Genomic DNA, 10,205 nt, shown 5'->3' with positions numbered 1-10,205 from the left:
CTGCACCTCTATGTAATACTCAGACACACAATCAAAAGTATCTGTGCTCATTGAAGCTGTTTAACTGCTTTTACAGGCAGACAGGTCTGAGTTTGAGCCCTCCAACACTAACATGCATTATGACATTAGACAAGTAACTAAACCTTCCTGAATTGGACTGTCCTTATTTGTGTGCCAAGCACTTAACATTCCTTATCTCATTCTTCACTGTCTCTGTTTTACATAATGGAACTGAAATACAGAGAATGGAAGTGACCTTCCCAAGTTCATCTATTAGCTCTGGGTGAGTCCTAGAGTTAATTTTTCATTTTCTTTCTCTGTTTCCTTCTTTCTTTTCAACCTCTTAATATTTACTGAGATCTACTATATGCCAGACACTTGCTAAATGTCACAGGCATAATGGTAAATATGATAGGCAGCCTATGTTCCTATGGAATTTAAATAAAACTCAGCTGTATTTGACTTCAGGAACCATGTCCTAATCACTAGAATTCTTCATTCTTTACAATGTTGTTAGACTCAAATGAGTGAAACGATATAAAACTATTAAAATCTTCGAGGAATTTGTATTATATATGGGATATATGCGCACACACACACACACACACACACACACACACACATATACACATGCCTTACAACAAATTTTTTTAAACCTACTCAAATATCACTTAGACATGACTGAAATAGTTCTGTAACTAAAATTGGATCCATTTGTGTTAAAATCTACTGGTTTTGTTGATAAAAAAATTATAGAGTCAAAAAGCAGATGTTTGCCTAGGGCTGGATGTGGAAATAAGGAGTTACTATAACTAGGTATAAGTTTCTTTTTGGAGGAATGGAAATGTTCTAGAATTGGTGAAGATGTGGTGATGGTTGCACAACTCTGAAAAATGTACTAAGAAGCATTGTACACTTAAGATAAGTAAATTGTATGGCAAGTAAATTATGCCAAAAATCAAAATGTTAAAGCAGTGTAGGTTGTTTCCAGAGTTTAACTGTGAATTGTGCTGCTGTAAACATTGATGTGGTTGCGTCACTGTAGTTTGCTGATTTTAAGTCCTCTGGGTACAGACTAAGGAGTGAGATAGTTGGATCAAATGGTGGTTCCATCCCAAGTTTTATGACGAATCTCCATACTGCTTTTCCAGAGAAGTTGCACCAATTTGCAGTCCCACCAGCAACATATGAGTGTGCCTTTCCCCCCACATTCTCACCAACATTTATTGTTGTCTGCATTCTTGATAATTGCCATTCTGACTGGCGTGAGATGAAATATTAGGGTAATTTTGATTTGCATTTCTCTATTTGCTAGAGATATTGAACATTTTTTTCATATATTATTGAATGTATATCTTCTTCTGAGAAGTGTCTGTTCAGCTCCTTAGCCCATTTTTTGACTGAGTTGGGCTTTTTAAATTTGTTTCAAATTGTAGTTGGACACAATACCTTTATTTTATTTATTTTTATGTGGTGCTGAGCATTGAGCCCATGGCCTCACACGTGTTAGGTGAGCACTCTACTGCTGAGCCAAAACCCAGCCCTGAGTTGTTTGATTTTTTGGTGTTAAGTTTTTTGCATTCTTTAGATATCCTGGAGATTAGTGCTCTATCTGATGTGCATGTGGCAAAGATTTGCTCCCAAAATGTGGGCTCTCTCTACACCTCATTGATTGTTTCTTTTGCTGAGAAGAAGCTTTTAGTTTGAATCTATCTCATTTATTAATTCTTGTGCTTTAGGAGTCTTTTTAAGGAAGTCAGGGCCTAATCCAACGTGATGAAAATTTGGGCCTACTGTTTCCTCTATTAGGTGCAGGATGCCCTTCAGTAGATGAATGGATAAATAAAATGGTATGTGTATATATATATATATATATATATATATATATATATATATATATGCAATGAAATATTACTCAGCATTAAAGAAGAATAAAATCATGGTATTTGCAGGTAAATCGATGGAGTTGGAGCATATCATGCTAAGTAAAGTAAGCCAATCCCAAAAAACCAAAGGCTGAATGTTCTCTCTGATAAGTGGATGCTGATCCATAAAGGGAGTGGGGAGACATGGGAAAAATGGAGGAACTTTGATGGGGCAAAGGGGAGGAAGGGGTAGGGAGGGTTCATGGGGTTAGGAAAGATGGTGAAATGAGATGGTCATGATTACCCTAGGTACATGTATGAGTGCACATATGGTGTGATGCTACATCATATACAACCAGAGAAATGAGTAGTGGTACTACAGTTGTGTACAATGAATCAAAATGCATTCTGATGTCATAATACCGAATTAAAATAAATAAATTAATTGTAAAAAGCAATGTAGATTAATGAAAGCCTATGAATCAGTCTTGATGGGAAAATATGATGAATTGTACTTCTGGACTGATTAAGAAAGAAACAAGATCATTAAAAACACACAAACCTTATGGGGCTGCACATGGACAAGATTACTTGAAAACAAGTCCTGCATATCAGGAAACATTCTAGAAATAGCAACACAGGGGCACCACTTTGTTGAGGTATAACAGGGCAAGTATATTAAATGTTTAAAATATGTTAATTATGTTTAACATATGTTAATTTGGACTACAATTAAAACAATTGGTTTTGTAAGAAGAAAACAATTTGGGGATTATTTTCACCAATAGGCAGGATGCATATCTGACAGGAAGGCATTATTAATTTGCCATATCATTTGATCATTTTTTAAGCAGTCTGCCTAAAAAATTATAGTGGTTAAAAGCACTTGAATCTGTGGAGACAGCCCAGATGGGTCATATACCTGTTAACTAGTGATCCTAGGCAACTTTACAAGTCTCAGTTTCTTTATCTATAAAACAGGAAAATATGAACATTTACCCCTAAAGGCTATGAAGATTGTGTTACTACCTATAAAATAAAATACTTCTTACAGGGTCCTGTATATAGGAAACATTTAATAGTTGGTAGTTCTTATTATTCTAAAAACTTATATAACAACCAGTTTTAGGGACCTCAGAAATAACAGTACCTTTGGTTAACAAAATGCCTATACTATTTCTATATAGTACAATTTTAAATCAGCATTGCTATTAAATAGCTAGATATATTCCATAGAAATGCAAACCTTGCCATAAGCAAAGAATGGAAAGTAAATTAGCACCAACTATTCTAAAATTTTCCTTGAGAACCATGGCACAAACACTCAGTGATAGGTGACTATTTGGTAGGCTGCTTTACTGACCTTATCCTCAGTGTCTGCATTTGGTGATTGAACCTTCCTCATTGGATCAGTTTGTGGGTTAAGTGAAAAAAACACATGCAAAAGTACCCAGTTCATGAACTATTTTTAGGAAATTGAGTGCCAGGCATGTTAGCTAGTTTGCCTAACATCACAGGCATAGTGAATAATAAAACTCAGAGTTGAACCTAGTTGATCTTTTTTTATAACAAATAATTTTACCTATTATGCTTTGCAACTTATTGGCTATGGACCTTGAGATACATTTAACCTCTTATCCTGAATAATATCATTTTAAAATATGGGAATAATAGTATCCCTGCATGGTATTGTTAGAGCAATTAAACAAGATACATAAAACACTTAGAATAGTGTCTGGTATGTTAAAAGGCACTTAATAAATGTCATTTAAAATTCTATCACTATAATTAGTTTTGCCCCAGGCAATATCTCCTGGAATTAGTTCCCAACTCATAGGAGGAAAAGTGAAAAGAGGGAACTCCAGTGCAGGGTTTATTTCAATCTGTATCTCAGTAAATTTCAATCTCATTCCTGTTATTTGTTTTAAAAACCCTGGAATCTTTCTTGACTCCTCCCCTTTCTCTCCCACCTAATTTACACAATATCAGGAAATTATTTTGGCTCTGCCTTCAAGACAGATCCAGAATCAGGCCCCTTTCATCACCTCATAGCCACCACCAAGGCCCAGACCAACATCAGCTCTCAAATAGATTAGCAGCTGCTTCCTGTCTAGAGTCCTTGCTCATTGTTTTGGCATCCTTCAGTATATTCTCAGCACAGAGTCCAAAGTGACTCTGTGAAAACATACAACATTTCATGTTCTTCTTCTTCCCTCCTCCTATTTTTCTCCTTTTTTCTATTAGTAGCTACATGGTCACCTTTCTAACTTGCCTATTAGTAATCTACCCCTATGTAAGAAAGTACACCAACATAGCAGCGTGAAACAGCACACATTTACTATATAAATGCTTCCATGAGTCAGAAATCTGGAAACTGCTTTAATTGTTTTGCATCTTGAAAAATCTCCTGGGTTATACCTGCTCAACTCTCCCTTCCTTAGCCCTGACACCTGAAAAATCATCCTGTAGATTTTTCTTTTACAGAATGTCACACCACTGGAATCATATAGCATGTTGCTTTTCCAGATGGCTTCTTTAGCTTAGCAATATAAATTTGAGATTCACCCCTGCCTTTATGTGGCCTGATAGCTCATTTTTATTGCTAAATAATTTTCCATTATGTGGGTGTTTGTCTATTCACCTATTGAAGGACATTTGCTGCTTCCATATTTTGGCTATTATAAATAAAGGTGCTATGAGCATTTGTGTGCATCTTTTCGCATGGACTTTTTCATATCAACTTTCAAGTTTTCATATCAACTGAATAAATACCTAGAAGTGTGGTTGCTGAGCTTTATGATTAAAACTATGTTTATTTTGGAAGAAACTGCCAAATTATCTTCTAGAGTTTCTATATCATTTTGTATTCCCACTAGCACTGAGTGAGATTTCCTGTGACTCTAGATTATCATAGCCATTTGGTTAAAAAAACAAACAAACAAACTATATATGTGTGTGTGTGTGTGTGTGTGTGTGTGTGCGTGCACGCACATGTGTGCACAATGGTAACACATTGTTGCTTTAATCTGCAATGTGCTAATGGAAAATGGCATTGAATATATTTTTATATGATCATTTGCTACATGTATCTTTTCATGTGATTTATCAGGTTAACATACATACCTTCTATTTCTAATATGCTGAGAACTTTTATATTGAATGTGTTAGATTCTTGTTAAATGACCATATGTTGCCATTGATCATACTGTTTTTTCTTTAGAATACAGATAATGTGGCTCACATATATTGATTTTTATGTGTTAAATCAACTGTGCATATATGTAAGAAATCCCAATTTCTCATGGCATATAATTTCTATACATAATTGGATTCAATTTAAACATAGTTTATTGAGAATTTTTACACCTATGTTCATAAGAAATATCGACCCTTGGTTTTCCTTTATTGCAATGTTTTTATGTCAATTTGATATTGGGTAAATGTAGGTAAAAGTGAGTTAGTAACTTTTATATCTGATTCTATTTTGTGGAAGAAATTGTGAAGAATTGTTTTTATTTTTGATTTTAGACTAAATTTTTAATAGACTTTACCAGTGAGAACATCTGGGCCTGGTTCTTTCATTTTTAGAAGGCTATTAATTATTGACTCAATTCTTTTAATAGACATAGATCTAGAGAAATTATATGTTTCTTGTATGAGTTTTAATAGTTTGTATTTTTGAAAGAAATGTTTTATTTCATCTATATTATTAAATTGGTGCACAGATATGATTATTTCTAGTATTCCTTTATTATACTTTAAATATCCTATACTTTATTTTATTATTTATTCTGATTTGTTATACATGATGGCAGAATGCAATTTATTTCAAATTACACATATAGAGCACAATTTTCCAAGACACTGATTATACACAAAGTATTTTCACACATGTACTTAGGGTAATGATGTCTAACTGATTCCACCATCATTCCTACCCCCTTGCTCCCTCCCTTCCCCTCCCTCCCCTTTACCCTATCTAAAGTTCCTCCATTCCTCCCATGCTCCCCACTCCAATCGCCATTATGAGTCAGCATCCTCATATCAAAGAAATCATTTTGCCTTTGTTTTTTGGGGATTGGCTTGCTTCACTTATCATTATATTCTCCAACTTCATCTATTTACTTGCTAATGGCATGATTTTTTTCTCTTTTAATGCTGAGTAATATTTCATTGTGTATATATACCAAAGTTTCCCTATCTATTCATCTACTGAAGGGCATATGGGTAGGTTCCACAATTTAGCTATTGTTAATTATGCTGCTATAAACATTGATGTGGCTATGTCCCTGTAATATGCTGTTTTTAAGTCCTTTGAGTATAAACTGAGGAGCACGATAGTTGGGTCTAATGATGGTTCCATTCCCAGTATTCCAAGGAATTTCTATACTGCTTTCCAGATTGGCTGCACCAATTTGCAGTCCCACCAGCAATGTGTGAGTGTACCTTTTCCCCTACATCCTTGCCAACACTTATTTTTGTTTGTATGCACAATAATTGTCATTCTGACTGGAGTGAGATAAAATCTTAGAGTAGTTTTAATTTGCATTTCTCTAATTGCTAGAGATGTTGAACATTTTTTCATATATTTGTTTATTGATTGTAGATCTTCTTCTGAGAAGTGTCTGTTCAGTTCCTTGACCAATTTATTGATTGGATTATTTGTTTTATTGGTGTTAAGGTTTTTGAGTGCTTTATATATCCTACAGATTAGTGCTCTCTCTGATGTGCTTGTGATAAAGATTTGCTCCCATTCTTTATGCTTTCTATTTACCTCACTGATTGTTTATTTTGCTGAGAAGAAGGTTTTGAGTTTGATTCCATCCCTCTTTGATTCTTGGTTTTAATTCTTGTGCTATAGAAGTCTTATTAATAAAGTTGGGGCCTAATCTGACATAATGGAGATTTTGGCTTACTTTTTTTTCCATTAGGTGCAAGAGCTGTGGTTTAATTCCTAGGTCCTTGATCCACTTTGAGTTGAATTTTGTGCATGATGAGAAACAGAGGTTTAATTTCATTTTGTTACATATGGATTTCCAGTTTTCCCAGCACCATTTGTTGAATAATCTATCTTTTCTCCAATGTATGTTTTTGGTGCCTTTGTCTCTAATATAAGATAATTAAAGTTATGTGGGTCAGATTTTGTGTCCTCTATCCTATACTTTAAATATAAGTGATGATTCCCTATTTTATGTAATTAGTAATTTGTTTCTTCTCTTTTCTTTATTGGTTAGCCTTACTAAAATTTTATTAATTTCATTGATATTTTTAAAGAACTAGCTTTGCATTTTATTAGGTTTCTCTATTGATTTCATGTTTTGAATTTTATTGATTTCTATGCTGATTTTGATTATTTATTTTCTTTGGTTCTCCCAAGGCTTAATTTACTTTTCTTTCTTTAGTTCCTTATGGTGAAAGAATAGCTTACTGATTTTAGGCCTTTCTTCTTTTCTAATATATACATTCAGTACTTTATAATTCCCTCTAAGAACTACCCGCACTGCATCCCATATTTTTTTTTCTAAAAGAGGCAGGGTAGATTTTATTCTAAAAAATATCACAGGTTTTTCTATTATAAAGGGACCTAGATGCCCTTCAATAGATGAATGGATAAAAAATGTGGCATTTATACACAATGGAGTATTACTCAGCACTAAAAATGATAAAATCATGGCGTTTGCAGGGAAATGGATGGAATTAGAGCAGATTATGCTAAGTGAAGCTAGCCAATCCCTAAAAAACAAATGCCAAATGTCTTATTTGATGTAAGGAGAGCAACTAAGAACAGAGCAGGGAGGAAGAGCATGAGAAAAGGATTAACATTAAACAGAGACATGAGGTGGGAGGGAAAGGGAGAGAGAAGGGAAGTTGCATGGAAATGGAAGGAGATCCTCATTGTTATACAAAATTACATATAAGAGGAGGTGAGGGGAAAGGGAAAAAAAAACAAGGGAGAGAAATGAATTACAGTAGATGGGGTAGAGAGAGAAGATGGGAGGGAAGGGGAGGGGAGGGGGGATAGCAGAGGATAGGAAAGGCAGCAGAATACAACAGACACTAGTATAGCAATATGTAAATCAGTGGATGTGTAACCAATGCGATGCTGCAATCTGTATATGGGGTAAAAATGGGAGTTCATAACCCACTTGAATCAAAGTGTGAAATATGATATGTCAAGAACTATGTAATGTTTTGAACAACCAATAATAAAAAAAAATAAAGGGACATGTGTGACCACGTAGGAAACAGATTCACCATTATGGGTTCTCCTGATGGCTTCTGTAAGGATAATGGAGATATTAATCACTTGCATTTTGGAGCAAAGCTTCATCTTGTTCTCTTGAGGTATGGTATTGATGACCACTATTCTTCAAAACACATCAGAAATGGCTGGCCAGAAAATATTCCATGATTCAAGATAGCATAACTCTGGTGGCTACAGCTGAGAGAAGGTTGTCAGCTGTATAGTAAATTGTGCCACAGGTTTCAGCTGTGTCGTTCATATGGATATCCTTTGATATCCTTTGCATCTTCCACTAGCACCATGAAGTTTACTTCATTGGCCTTCTTCCATTCCTTGTGAATCAATGCAAAGTCCACATTAAACCAGTCTGCAATGGAGGTCACTCTCTTGGCTCTACCAACATTAGGTAACATAATAATGCAGTTCCTCCACTCAGAGATATTCTCCCTAATCCACTTCAGGACCCCTAGCTCTTTATACAGATTGTTATGTGATATGTATTGGTAACAAAAAAGTCTTAAATTTGAGAAGCATGTAGATCCATGATGATAATCTGATCTTCACCAGCCACAGATTGCATATATGTGACAAGCTTTGCTGAGATTAGAACCCAGCCCTTGTTCTTCTTATCCTGCCAGGCATAAGGTAACTGTGGTAACCTGGCTTGCTGAAGCAGTCTTTCTGGGATTAATCATGATCTAAAACACCATTAGATTGTTGTTAATTTCACCACAGCCAGTCTGAATGAAGAATGCAGACACAAGTACATTTTCACCAATTTCCACACAGGTTTCTTGATTGCTGAATTTCTTAGTTACTACCCTACCTAGATAAGGTAGGATAAGTCCTGATGGGAACTGCTGCTGCAGATTTTGATATTCAGCATATTGAGAAGCTTCCCTAGGTGCTCTTTGCTCAGTGCTACTGTGGAAATCAGAACTGAAGTCATCCGATAAATTTTGAAAAGTTTGTATTTTCATTTTTATTTAGTCCAAAATATTTTTCAATTTATCTTAAGACTTCTTCTTTGAGCCATGTATTATTTAGAAAAACAGTTTAACTTCCAAATATATGAGAATTTTCTTCTTATCTTTCTGGTATTACTATATTGTTTAATTCCTCTGTCATTTAAGACCATATTTTGAATGCTAGACTTTTTAATTTGTTTTATGACCTTCAATGTAATCTATTATGGTTCCCAGGTCATTAACCTGGCTGAAACTTAGCATCACTTTCTTTACAGTACATTTTTCACCTTGAATAGAACACATGGCATATGACCAATTGTTCTCTTCCATTTATTGAAAAACAAATATAAAGAGACAAGGTTGAGTTCTTGTTTAGAATAGTATATGTACACTAAACTTAAAATTCATCTAAAATTATCAAGTCGTAATAAAGATACCTTATGTGCTATAGAACTCACGGAAGCCAAAAAGGATAGGGATGCATACATAGAAATGTTCACAAATTGTTGGAGGCTGAGTAGATCAGCTTCTAGGAGAGAAACTCATAGAGCAGGAGACTTAGGTAGGACTTCATCCTTGTGTGGGTACCTTCATCAAGTTATGACAGAGAAAAGCCAAGAAAACATCTCGTGTTAGTTTTCACAGGAAAAGGAAAAAGAAAACCTTGTGAAATATTCCCAGATCATTCTCCACAAATTGCCCTATACTACAAGGAAAGACTTTGCCAGAACTTTACTCCATTTGTGGAAGGACATTTACTTGAATCTAGCTACCTCTAGCCTTCCTAGCTCACTTCAAGAAAGGTAAAAAAAAGGATAAAATACAACTGTGAAAGTCACAGTCTAGGAGAAACCAAAGAAGCTAGAAGAAGAGAGGGGGATCATGAGAATGGGCTTACTTTCAGGCTCTCTTATATGTTTAGAAGAAAGCATCAGCAAAAATCAAGGTGCAGGACTGTTTTCTGACTCAACCTGTTGGAAGGAGGCAGAAAGCAGAAGAGATAGTTAACATGCATGTATGATCTTTCAGTGCATGTTGACCCTGCCAAATGGTAATCATGTCCAGATGGGTATTATAAAAATTTAATCTATTCTGATTATTATTTTCTCTTCTTCTGGAATTATAGAT

General features: G+C 34.9%; 1 pseudogene; it reads right to left on the bottom strand.

Annotated features, from left to right (window-relative positions):
* Nucleotides 1-8,016: 8,016 nt before the first annotated feature.
* On the bottom strand, nt 8,017-9,089 carry LOC143638705 (ribose-phosphate pyrophosphokinase 1 pseudogene; annotated as a pseudogene).
* Between the last annotated feature and the right edge of the window lie 1,116 nt (nt 9,090-10,205).

Source organism: Callospermophilus lateralis, chromosome X, assembly GCF_048772815.1.
Source record: "Callospermophilus lateralis isolate mCalLat2 chromosome X, mCalLat2.hap1, whole genome shotgun sequence".
Lineage (NCBI taxonomy): Eukaryota > Metazoa > Chordata > Mammalia > Rodentia > Sciuridae > Callospermophilus > Callospermophilus lateralis.
This window is presented reverse-complemented; position numbering and strand designations above follow the sequence as displayed.